The sequence below is a fragment of the Salvelinus namaycush genome, chromosome 19 (genome assembly GCF_016432855.1).
Source record: "Salvelinus namaycush isolate Seneca chromosome 19, SaNama_1.0, whole genome shotgun sequence".
Taxonomy (NCBI): Eukaryota; Metazoa; Chordata; class Actinopteri; order Salmoniformes; family Salmonidae; genus Salvelinus; species Salvelinus namaycush.
In genome coordinates, this window is record NC_052325.1 from 40,869,117 (window position 1) to 40,881,463 (window position 12,347).

Below are 12,347 nucleotides of genomic sequence, written 5' to 3' on the forward strand. Positions count from 1 at the left end.
TGGAGTCTTTTGTTAAGACATGTAGCTAGCTACCTAGGTAAACAATGAACCATAATCACAACTCATGACGTTATTACCCTGCATGAATCTGCAGGTAGTTAACCAATGAGGTTCAATATTAGCTAGCTAACATTAGGCTATAGCTAGCTAAGCAAATAGCTCTGAGATACGAATAATAATGTCATACACGTAACATCTAGGTAAACAATGAACCATTAGGCTATAGCTAGCCAAGTAAATGGCTTTTCTATCAAAATTAGAAATATGTCACATCTGATAATGTAGCTATTTTACCCGTATACATCATTCATGGTTAGACGCGTCTCCTGTCAGATGCATGGCCTTTAGTTTGAAGATGTAATCCAGAAGCTATCATACCCGAATTCCACTGATTTCAAACATCACTCTTTCAGAAAGTGGAGAGCAACCCTTGTGCAGTTTTAATACACAATAATTTTTTTTAAAGCTGTGTGAGACAGGATTACCTAGACATACTGACTAGCTCAAATAAAACAGAAGCGTGCTATATGGCAGACCAATCCAAACTCCTCTCTCGGCATGTCCAGCACACTCATTATCTCAGCCAATCATGGCTAGCAGGAAGGTTGCTGACTTTTTCTTAGGCTAAACCAACTAGGCTCGTAATTTAACAATTGTATTTGTATTTACAGATGGCATAGAAGTTTGTTATTAAGACACATGAAAGTTCACATGTTCGAGAAGGCATTTCTGCCAAAAAACGCATTCAGATTTTTTTATAAACGTTTACGTTCAAATGGCCCTCCTGTGAAGTAGTGACCCGAGACACACACCTAGTTTCCTGAAACGGGTCATAAATACCTAAAACAGGAATGGCAACCAAAAGTTAATATAGAGACATTTGTACATGGACATATTTTACTCACTGGAACCAGCCAGTGGAGGAAACCATTTGAAATGGGTAGAGTACAAGACGAGACATGGTTTGTGTTCAAAGTTGACATTTTCAAGCTTCTTTAGAATACATTAAAGCATTACACAGAACGTCTTCTGTCAACACACTTTCCAACTATACAAAGCCCATTAGTTCATGCATTGCTTAGCCACAGACTAGTGAATAGGCAGCTTTTATTGGCCCAACTAACACAGAAACACACCTCAACAACTGTTTGAACAATCAATATGCCATACAGTGTTTTGAGTCCAGACCTGGGTTTAAATAGTACTTGAAATCTTTCAAATACTTAGTGTTTGCAGAGTCTGCCTGGAGTGCCAGACGGGCAGGGTTTGCAACTGTGTCGAATATTCTAGTGGTTCTATTAAGCCAGGCAAGCTCAATCAACCACAGATAAAATATTTGGAATAGTATTTGAACCCAGGTCTGTCTGAAACATGTCATTCCCAAATGTCATTCATAAACTGTCTGGTCATCACTTAATTTTACCACCTGACCACTGCAGCGGACTGAAATGCTGTATGCTGAACATACTCAAATCAAACACTATTGTTTTCGTCCGAGTTCACTGTCAACAAACCAATGTTTGAGTGCCTTCTACACTTAAGATCTGCTTTAATTGAGAGACGAGCTTAATTACGCAGGTACTTTCCCGAAACGGATGACAACAAACAACTGGATTCGTTATCCCTTTCATGTCTTACCTCCAGTCCACTTACCGATATCTGAACAAGAGAGCCTCATCGAAATTGCAACAAGCGGTTTTGTGAAAATTGAATTTAATCAGAAGCCACTGTCAGATTTCTGGATTAGCCTGCGCTCAGACTATCCTTCCTTGGCAAATCGCACTGTTAAGACACTGATGCCCTTAGCAACCACGTACCCATGTGAAAGTGGATTCTCGGCCCTCACTAGCATGAAAACTAAATACAGTCACAGACTGTGTGTGGGAAATGATTTAAGACTGAGACTCTCTCCAATACAACCCAACATTGCAGAGTTACGTGCATCCTTTCAAGCACACCCTTCTCAATTAACCTGTGGTGAGTTATTCACCATTTTCAAATGAACAAATAAGGTTTTATATGTTAGATGGTTAAATAAAGAGCAAAATGATTGATTCTCATTATATTATTATTTGTGCCCTGGTCCTATAAGAGCTCTTTGTCACTTCCCACGACCCAGGTTGTGACAAAAACTCACAATCATTCTTATGTTTAATAAATGTATAGTGTGTGTGTGGCAGGCTTACAATGATGGCAAAAAACAACATTTGAGAGTGCGCTGACCCTGGTGCTAGAAAAGGTACGCAGCTGGAGGTTGAATGTTTGATGGGGCACGGGAATATAAAACGTTTGGGAATCACTGATTTAAGACATAGGCCTAATATCTCAGCCTAACACTACTCAACTTGCATCAGTCGTCTTGCCTAACCAGACATTTTTACAAAATACTCTGTTTATTGAAGTGCATTGCAACTGATAGCTACTGGCTGAGACAAACAATACAGCAGAAATGTATATACTGAAGGTATAATTTGATTACAGATGGTTGAGATTGTGTTAATGTCCAGTCTGAATGCTTCATAACACTAGACTCTCTTAGGGCCATGTTCTTCCTTTTATTTAGACTGTGTGCTTTTGACTGGATGGGACAACAGTTTAAATGAATTATGAGGACTCAGCGTGAGAAAGGAGGTGGTCAAGACTGTTGAATCACTGAGGCGAGAAACAGAAGCTGCCCAAATGGAGCCTCATTACCAAAATCGTCTTTAAAATATGCATGTGAACATGTGACTACCAAAAGACTGCAGAGTATTGCAAACATGGTTGCTTAACACAGGGCTATATCTTATGGTAATTTCAAGAAAGTTTAACCTGTGAATAGTTTATTATACTTACTTATAGCATCTCCCTGAAGTCCAATTCCTACATTTGAAAGAAACCAATCAACAATGGTGGAACTCATAATATAATAGAAAACAAAATCCCGTATGAGCTTTAAATGGTATGCTTATGATGGAGCAAAAACTATTTTCTCTACAAACATTAACAGCAATAATGTGTGTTAATCCGAGGACAATCATTTGCAATGTCAATTTCCACCACAAATGAAGGCTTTCATAAATGAATGCATGTTTTCTCCAAATGAACGTACCAAATGAATCGAATGTCTTATCACCAACTGATTATTTTAAGGGTTTTCAAAACAATGCAAATAGGAATACAACCCGGAGAATAAGATTTTGCATTCAACACAACACTCCCGATCAGAATAACATTTTTATCAACAGGGCATGGGGAGAGCATTTAATTTAGAGAGAGAATCACTCCATTTCTAAAAATGACACTGGAATTATATACAAAGGGTGGAGAGAGAGAGAGGAGGGCACAAAGAGAATAGAAGTGTGTGAGAGAGGAAGCAAAGATAGAGAAACAGTGGTGGGTAAAAGAGAAAGAAATGAGAAATTGCTTTATACAAAGGATTCATTAAAATACCTCTAGTCTATGCTCGTTCAAATAGACAGCTAGAATGGGTTGGCAATGTAGGAGTGTGAGTGCGGGCTCACCTACAAGATTAGGCCAACATTATCTTTCTCCCAGATGTAGCGTTCCTATTTGCATCACAGAAAGTAAAAATTTGCATCTTATACAGTACATTTTCTAAAATGTTCTTAAAAATCTACTCAGCCTTGTGTTGAATATTCAAAAACATTTACAAATGCACTTTTGCTAGGCATAGGCCATATCAATAAAGTGTTTTTCCATTAGTTCTCACCAATGTACTTTTCTTATTTTAAAATGTTTGGTACATTTGTGTTGTGAGGGAGACTAGCTCATCCTTATTATTTTGTAAGTGTTACAGTAATCAGGTTTCCATCCAACCATTTCATGCAGATAAAATGTGTCGTTAGAACTTCCTAATGTCGACAAAAACAAAAAAAGTTAGACACGGAGGGATATTTATTTTGTTGATGAAGTAGATTATGCGACAGTGGAAACTCATTTATGAGCAAATAATGATAGAAAAAACATAATGATGCAGTAAACTTGGGAGTCACGAGATGCTGTAGCCTACTATTACCACGACATGGAAAAGCATGTCGAGTTTTTAGTCAGATAGAATAAGTTATGATGAACTACATTTGCATCTTACTACATAACTACATAACTTATTACTACATAACTACATAACTTATTACTACATAACTTATTTCATAACTTACGGTGGTTAAGTGCACGATGATAAACTTCAACCAAATTTCCAATAGATAGAAGGTAGGCTATCATTTGAATGATGCTGGGGACATGATCCGTGCTTGGGATTATTTACTTTTTTTATTAAAAAAGGGGATCTTGGTTTTATCCATTATATAACCAAGCCTGTACACTGTATCAGCAAACTTGTCTACAGAGCATGCGTCAAAACCAGATTGGGCAAGTATGCCATTTATCGCAACAGTTTGCGACAAAACCATCCTTAAGAGTTGAAAATGCAATGGATACACATTTGTTACACAATCCCCGTGCCGAGAGCGCTAATGGACACGATGTCACTGTTTGTGTGAGCATTTGTTTATTTGCTTTCTGGAGTCATGCTGTCTGACTCTCACCCATCCTCGCCCTTTCATTGTCATCCTCGCCCTTTCATTGTAAATAAGAATTTGTTCTGAACTGACTTGCCTGGTTAAATAAAGGTTAAATTAAATAAATAAATCAAAATTCTCCCCCTCACGTGAGAGATCGATATCTCCTCCAGCTCATGGCTTCAGCCAATCGGACAATAGCCATGTGTCTCACCACTGTGCATGCTCTAGCCATGCAGTCTCTCCAGGTCCTGATTGGCTAGCCAGCCTGCCCCACACTCTCCAAGGGAGTAAATATTGCCAGGTACGGTGTTATTCCAGTCTGTGAGTGTGGGTGTATATATGTGCATGGGATGCGTGGACACAGAAAACATACCCATGTTCATCTTCTCCTGTGTGTGATTAAAGTTCCTGTGTGTGTTAACTCTTGGGCTCCTTTATTCCCCTCTAACCGGGGGCGGTGTCAGTGAGTCACAAACCAGTCAAATACCTAGAACTGGGTCGCTGTCTTTCAACATTAAAAGTCAGTTTGATGGAAACACATCTGGTGGGAAAATGCACATATTTTTCTATGCAGAAAATCTGTCGCCAATTGGATGGAAACCTAAGCTTTAAGCTTTAAGTGGTAAGCTTTAATTCCTAGGTAAAATCTCTACAAATGTCTCAAAGAGGCGTTCTAATCCGTGTAATAAATGGTGTTATTGACTTAAAAGTCAATCATCCAAAATCAATATCAACAGGATATTAAGACCCTGGCAAAACATTCTGTTCAAACTAATAAAGTGTTCAAACAATGTCTGAGCTTAGCTCCAAATGAACAAATGCTGTATCTCAAATGTAGAACTAACCAAACAGGGAGGCTAGAGATCTGACTTATACTCGAGGGTCTCATATCACATCAGAATTTGGGGCTCTAAATTCAACTGATTCAGAGCCCGCTAACTACAGTTTGTGTAATAGAGTAATTCCAAAAATGAGAGGGGAAAAGCCTTTGATACCAGCAAACAGGTTATTTTTTATTGCGAGTCGCGTTACGTCAAACAAACACAACAAAGGTTTGCGCAAACATTGTCCTAATCACTGAGACCACACAACCACACACTAAAACAAGGTACTGACATCCCTAGAATGAATAGGCCTACCACAGTGTCCTCTACTGGGCGAAAAAACAATATCCCACATCGCCTCGGCGCTCCAGGATCAGTATGCACATGTATGGAGCTACAGGATCAGTATGCACATGTACAGAGCTACAGGATCAGTATGCACATGTATGAAGCTACAGGATCAGTATGCACATGTATGGAGCTACAGGATCAGTATGCACATGTATGGAGCTACAGGATCAGTATGCACATGTATGGAGCTACAGGATCAGTATGCACATGTATGGAGCTACAGGATCAGTATGCACATGTACAGAGCTACAGGATCAGTATGCACATGTATGAAGCTACAGGATCAGTATGCACATGTATGGAGCTACAGGATCAGTATGCACATGTATGGAGCTACAGGATCAGTATGCACATGTATGGAGCTACAGGATCAGTATGCACATGTATGGAGCTACAGGATCAGTATGCACATGTACAGAGCTACAGGATCAGTATGCACATGTATGAAGCTACAGGATCAGTATGCACATGTATGGAGCTACAGGATCAGTATGCACATGTATGGAGCTACAGGATCAGTATGCACATGTATGGAGCTACAGGATCAGTATGCACATGTATGGAGCTACAGGATCAGTATGCACATGTATGGAGCTACAGGATCAGTATGCACATGTATGGAGCTACAGGATCAGTATGCACATGTATGGAGCTACAGGATCAGTATGCACATGTACAGAGCTACAGGATCAGTATGCACATGTATGAAGCTACAGGATCAGTATGCACATGTATGGAGCTACAGGATCAGTATGCACATGTATGGAGCTACAGGATCAGTATGCACATGTATGGAGCTACAGGATCAGTATGCACATGTACAGAGCTACAGGATCAGTATGCACATGTATGAAGCTACAGGATCAGTATGCACATGTATGGAGCTACAGGATCAGTATGCACATGTATGGAGCTACAGTATCAGTATGCACATGTATGGAGCTACAGGATCAGTATGCACATGTATGGAGCTACAGGATCAGTATGCACATGTATGGCGCTCCAGGATCAGTATGCACATGTATGGAGCTACAGGATCAGTATGCACATGTATGGAGCTACAGGATCAGTATGCACATGTATGGCGCTACAGGATCAGTATGCACATGTATGAAGCTACAGGATCAGTATGCACATGTATGGAGCTACAGGATCAGTATGCACATGTATGGAGCTACAGGATCAGTATGCACATGTATGGAGCTACAGGATCAGTATGCACATGTATGGAGCTACAGGATCAGTATGCACATGTATGGAGCTACAGGATCAGTATGCACATGTATGGAGCTACAGGATCAGTATGCACATGTATGGAGCTACAGGATCAGTATGCACATGTATGGAGCTATGCAAACGCCATCTGAGGGCAATGATAAAACAAAAAGACCACAATTAAGGCTGCATTATTAATCAAACAATAAGCCCTGCTCTGGCAACTTTCTAGAGATTGAAACATCAGATTGGTTTGATTTGGTTTTGTATGCCAATGTTGAGAATCAAGAAACAATGTAGAAAATGATTTTATAGCCTGTAAAATGCACGGTCAATGACTATTATGTCATCACCCAAGATATTTCATGCAATCAATACAAAGGCTATAGAAGTAGCCTAACTCGGTCAACATCAGCCTATCCCAGTTCCAATTTATCAAAATAGCACAGTATGATGTTATACATTTGTCTGGGGTTTGCAACTATTTCAAAGTCTTAAAACAATAAGGCTCCCCCAGTGTGCCTTTCTCACAAGGCTTATACAACATGTTTTTTAGGGTGATGTAGATGTAAACATTTCATATTTTCTGCAGGAGATGTAGGCGTATGAACAGTCAGGTTATAGGGAAAATATCATGGTCACTTTGCTAAACGTGTTATCCAGGCACCAAGGTGTAGAACCTCAAAAGCGTTGCTTCTTGTTAAAAAACATTAAGGGATTTTGAACATACCCCTTGTGCTCAATCAGAGCAGGGTAGCTGAGATTTGTTAGTGAAGATAACTATAGCTTGACAAGGCATCAATATAACACTTATCATATAGGGGCTGTCTGACAGCTGCTGCCAGCAAAGAAGAAAAATACATCTCAGAGGACACCAAGTTCCTACGATGCTTTAATCTTAAAATATAGAGAATGTGCAAAAGGATGATCTTATGGAAATGATGCAAATAATAACACTGCCATCTCCTATAAATAAGTGACAGCATTACATTCTGCAATCAAACTAATGGTATTCCTTCTTAAGAATGATGGTGTGCATGCATTAAAGCAGCATACATTAACATCTGCTTATGAGAACATCCACCAAAGGAATTACATTAGGCCAATTTACAATTCAGGAATACACTGCTATGCTGGTGTGACCCCTCTGCATCTGGAAATTTACTGCCAGTACTATGGATATGGAAGGACTAAAAACCTCACAAAATTAACCTTAGACTAGGCCTACTGAGTAGGTTTACAGGTTCACAGCCAACCTACATAATTGAACACTGTATTTTCTTGCACTGCAATAATGCACATTATAACATAATTCATATAGTAAACAAAAACAATGTAGCCTGCATATTTAATTTACCCATACCTGATTTGGTGGCGGGAAGAGTAAGATGTTTGCAAAGTTAAAGTTTCAATCCCAACAAGGCTATTAAATACTGCAATATATTTTTGTTCATTTCCATAAGAAGTGCTTGTAGGCTAATAGATATGCTACCTTTGTAGACTCCTCGCGGTTAACACAGAGCTGACTGACTGGCCTAGCTTCGAGACCTCGTGGTACAATGCGAGCTGACAGTTCTGGGTCTGGTAATAACTGGTGGGTTATCCCTGAAATGCGAAGTACCGCGACACACATTGAAAAATACGGGTTATTAAAATCATAGGCTAGCTAGCCATTGCAATAAATACTGTTTTCCAGCTACACGTGGAAACATGAGGAACACGGGGTCAATGACTACAAATAAAAACTAATCTGAATACCAACTAAAAAAGTTACTTTTCTTAAAACAAAATTGGAGGATAGCGTCATAGATTGAGTCTTTTGGGATAATGGTGCCATTTGACAATACGCACTAGCCCAAAACCGGCAGGTGACGATATTGAGTCGTGTCATTTTACATGATTCAATCTCGCCATCTGCCTGCCTTTGGGCTAGATACCCACTTGGACGTCACTAGTTACCACAGTCAGTCATAAACCCCGCATATTTCTACAATTTCTCTTAAAATGTGATTTTAAACCTAACCATAACCACACTGCTAACCTTAAATTAAGGCCAAAAATAAAATGTTGGTTTTCATGAATTTTGACGATAGTCCTATAGCCAAGTTTGACTTTGTGGCTGTGTTATTTAGTAGAAACCTACGCACTGGGGAAGAGTTTTTCGGCACCAACCGCTCGTAAATGTTTGTTGCAGCGTGTAAACTACACGCATATTTCTTCTGGTCACTTCGATAATATCCAGCAGCAAGGGCGTGCGCTTTGTAGTTATAACGTTGTATGTTGAGTGGTGAATTCCTAATATTTATTCGTCAAATGTTAATGTGATATTATATCCACATTTGTGGAAATGTTTTATTTGTTAGCCATCGATATTGAAACAAGTGAAAAGTAGGCTATTGATTATTGAAGCAATAATACATGCGAGGCCATGTGTTATGACATTTTTATCATGGCTGTGATGTGGTCATAACCAGGAAGCGAACCGAGTGGTGCCATGATTTAAAAAAGTCGTATCACATGGCCTCTTATGTATTATTGCTTTTATACAACGGTTACCAGAATAAAACATCTAGATTATTTCACAAACCATCCATTTTTCAACAAAACGTGATGCTACATTCACTAACACTGCTTTCTGCATGTATAACATTAACGCTGGGCCCAGGTTGCTGGTCCACTTTCTCTTCTTGTTTAATATCTTTAATATCCTCCTCCTCTTCTTGTTGGCACCATTCATTAAACGTTAGTGGATAAAACAAAGGCCGTCATTGAAAATAAGAATTTGTTCTTAACTGACTTGCCTAGTTAAATAAAGGTAAAATAAAATATAAATAAAACAGGTGCTAAGAATAATAGTTGTAAAAGTGATAGTGTGTTGCTAGGTAACGATGTAAAGATGTCACTTTATAAGAAGGTGGCCTTGTGTATGTTGTCTCATATGTCATGGGCAGGAGAGGCTCTAACAATGGGAATTCCAAACCACCTGTTGTATAATACATATAATGTTAATTCATGAAATAACCTACTTGTTCAGTTGCATTTTGGATTATCCCAGTGTTAGGGATGGGCATAGGGATGGGCCAGAAACATAAAACATATATTTTCTATAAAAAAATGTATGTTTGAATTTTCTAACTAGTTTTCATTGGGAAGACATATGAAGTGCTTTTATCAAAAGCAAGCACTTTTGCATGGTAAAAAACATAATCTTATTAATTACTACACACGCTTTATTATGTAACTACTGTTTTGAGCCAACTTGGACAGAGCTGGGCAAAACACACCTACAAGGGCACCCAGGCAAGATTAATTGAACCCTCTTATTGGTTTCCTAAAGCAGAGGTTCCCAACCTTTTTTTGGTTACTGTACCACCGACTGAATTTTGCCCAGAGTATTGCTGAAGTACCCCCTCGTGTATTTTACCAGTAGGTCTATGGTCTTCTCAAGTATCCCCCGTGGATAGGCCAAGTACCCCCAGGGGTCCTAGTACCCTTGGTTGGGAACCACTGCCCTAAAGCATGCTCATTTGACAGCGTGCTTCCTACCTAGTGAATACACCCCTGATGTTAACTTCTCGTAAGCTAATGCTACGTTTGCAACCAAGTGGGAAGTGGGGAATTTACCACATATAGGACTGGGAAAAGGAACATTGAACGGCCCTCCAACTGGTAGGTACTAGTGAGAAAACTCGTCTATCATCCTGAGCTCATATTTCTCCCACATGCTGACCTCTGACGTCACCTACTAAGGAAATTACCTTGATAAAAGCATTTGGCAGTTAGATGCAACAGCAAAACATTATTTATAAAAAGCAATCTATTAATATGCACTCTAAAAAGAAAAGGTTCCTGGAGTATCCTTTAGGGGTTCTTCAAATTGAAACTGTGGGGGAATCCCTATAAGTTCCTCAAAGAACCCCTTAAAATGAATCCTCTTAGAACCTTTTGAATAACATTTTGGCGTTAATTTTTGAACAACCCCCCTCCCCTATTATTAATAATAATAATAATAATAATAATAAACACAACAATAGCACAATACTTTAGTTGTCAGTGTTTATTATGATTTTAGTGGCAAAGCAGAAGAAAAAAAGATATGAGGTAAGCTCCCAGCAGAGCCCCATGTCCAATATATCCTCTGAGGTATTGATATTAATGTGTTGATGTTCTCCTTATCCGTAGCCAGAATGATTTTGCAGTGCATGGTGATCGAACAGGTTTCCTGTTATATTCATCAGAGGTGTAGGGAGGATGAAAAAATTGTAATTATACAGATGACTAACAAAACATGCACACAACAGTATTCATACCTTGGTTTTTGTGGTAAATGTGAATGAAAAAAACTTTGGGATAATGGTTTTCATACACATACCTTGTCCATAATGTAGAGGCCTATGGGATATTAATTGAAGAGGTTCAGTAAGGGAGGAGGATGGTAAATGTGCTCTGCACAACATACCAATAGACATACCTTTGTATACCTCCTCGTCTGTATACCTGCAGACAGACACAAAAGTGAGCAGTTCAGTCATCTGCACCCAATACAGCTAGCCTTCAACATATTCGTATAGCCTACATATTCTTACCTCTTTGTTGATTGATATCCATTGAATTGTGTCCATTTTCTGCTTTAGAAATATTTGCACAAGTATGAAAAGATAGATGGTATCATTGTAAAACAATATAAATGTAGATCATACAAGGGACACACCTTACCTTAAATTGAGGAGATCTTTACATTGTTCAGTTAAGTGCCTGCACCTGCTGTCCTTTCAAATTCAAATCTAAACGTTTCAGTTGGGCAGTTAGGTTCCTGCAAGAACCCCCACCAACTAAGGAGGTTCCTCGATGAACCCCACCTCCTATGGGGTTCCTGGAAAAACCTTTTGGGGGCAATTTTCAGTACTAAGAACCCTAAGCTTCTTCAAAAGAACTTTGAGGATCTTAGAAGGACCCTTGTTGAACCCCTAATGTTTAGACAATAACAATCATTTGTTTACAACCATGATAGCTGTAGAGGCCTAATTGGTGGAGTGCTGCAGAGATGTTTGTCCTTCTGGAAAGTTCTCCCATCTCCATAGAGGAACTCTGGAGCTCTGTCAGAGTAACCATCGGGTTCTTGGTCACCTCCCTGACCAAGGCCCTTCTCCCCCAATTGCTCAGTTTGGCCAGGTGGCCAGCTCTAGGAAGAGTCTTGGTGCTTCCAAACTTCTTCCATTTAAGAATGATGGAGGCCACTGTGTTCTTGGGGACCTTCAATGCTGCAGACATTTTTTGGTAACCTTTCCCAGACCTGTGCCTCGACAATCCTGTCTTGGAGCTCTACAGACATTTCCTTCGACCTCGTGGCTTGGGTTTTGCTCTGACATTGACTGTCAACTCTGGGACCTTATATAGACAGGTGTGTGCCTTTCCAAATCATGTCCAACCAATT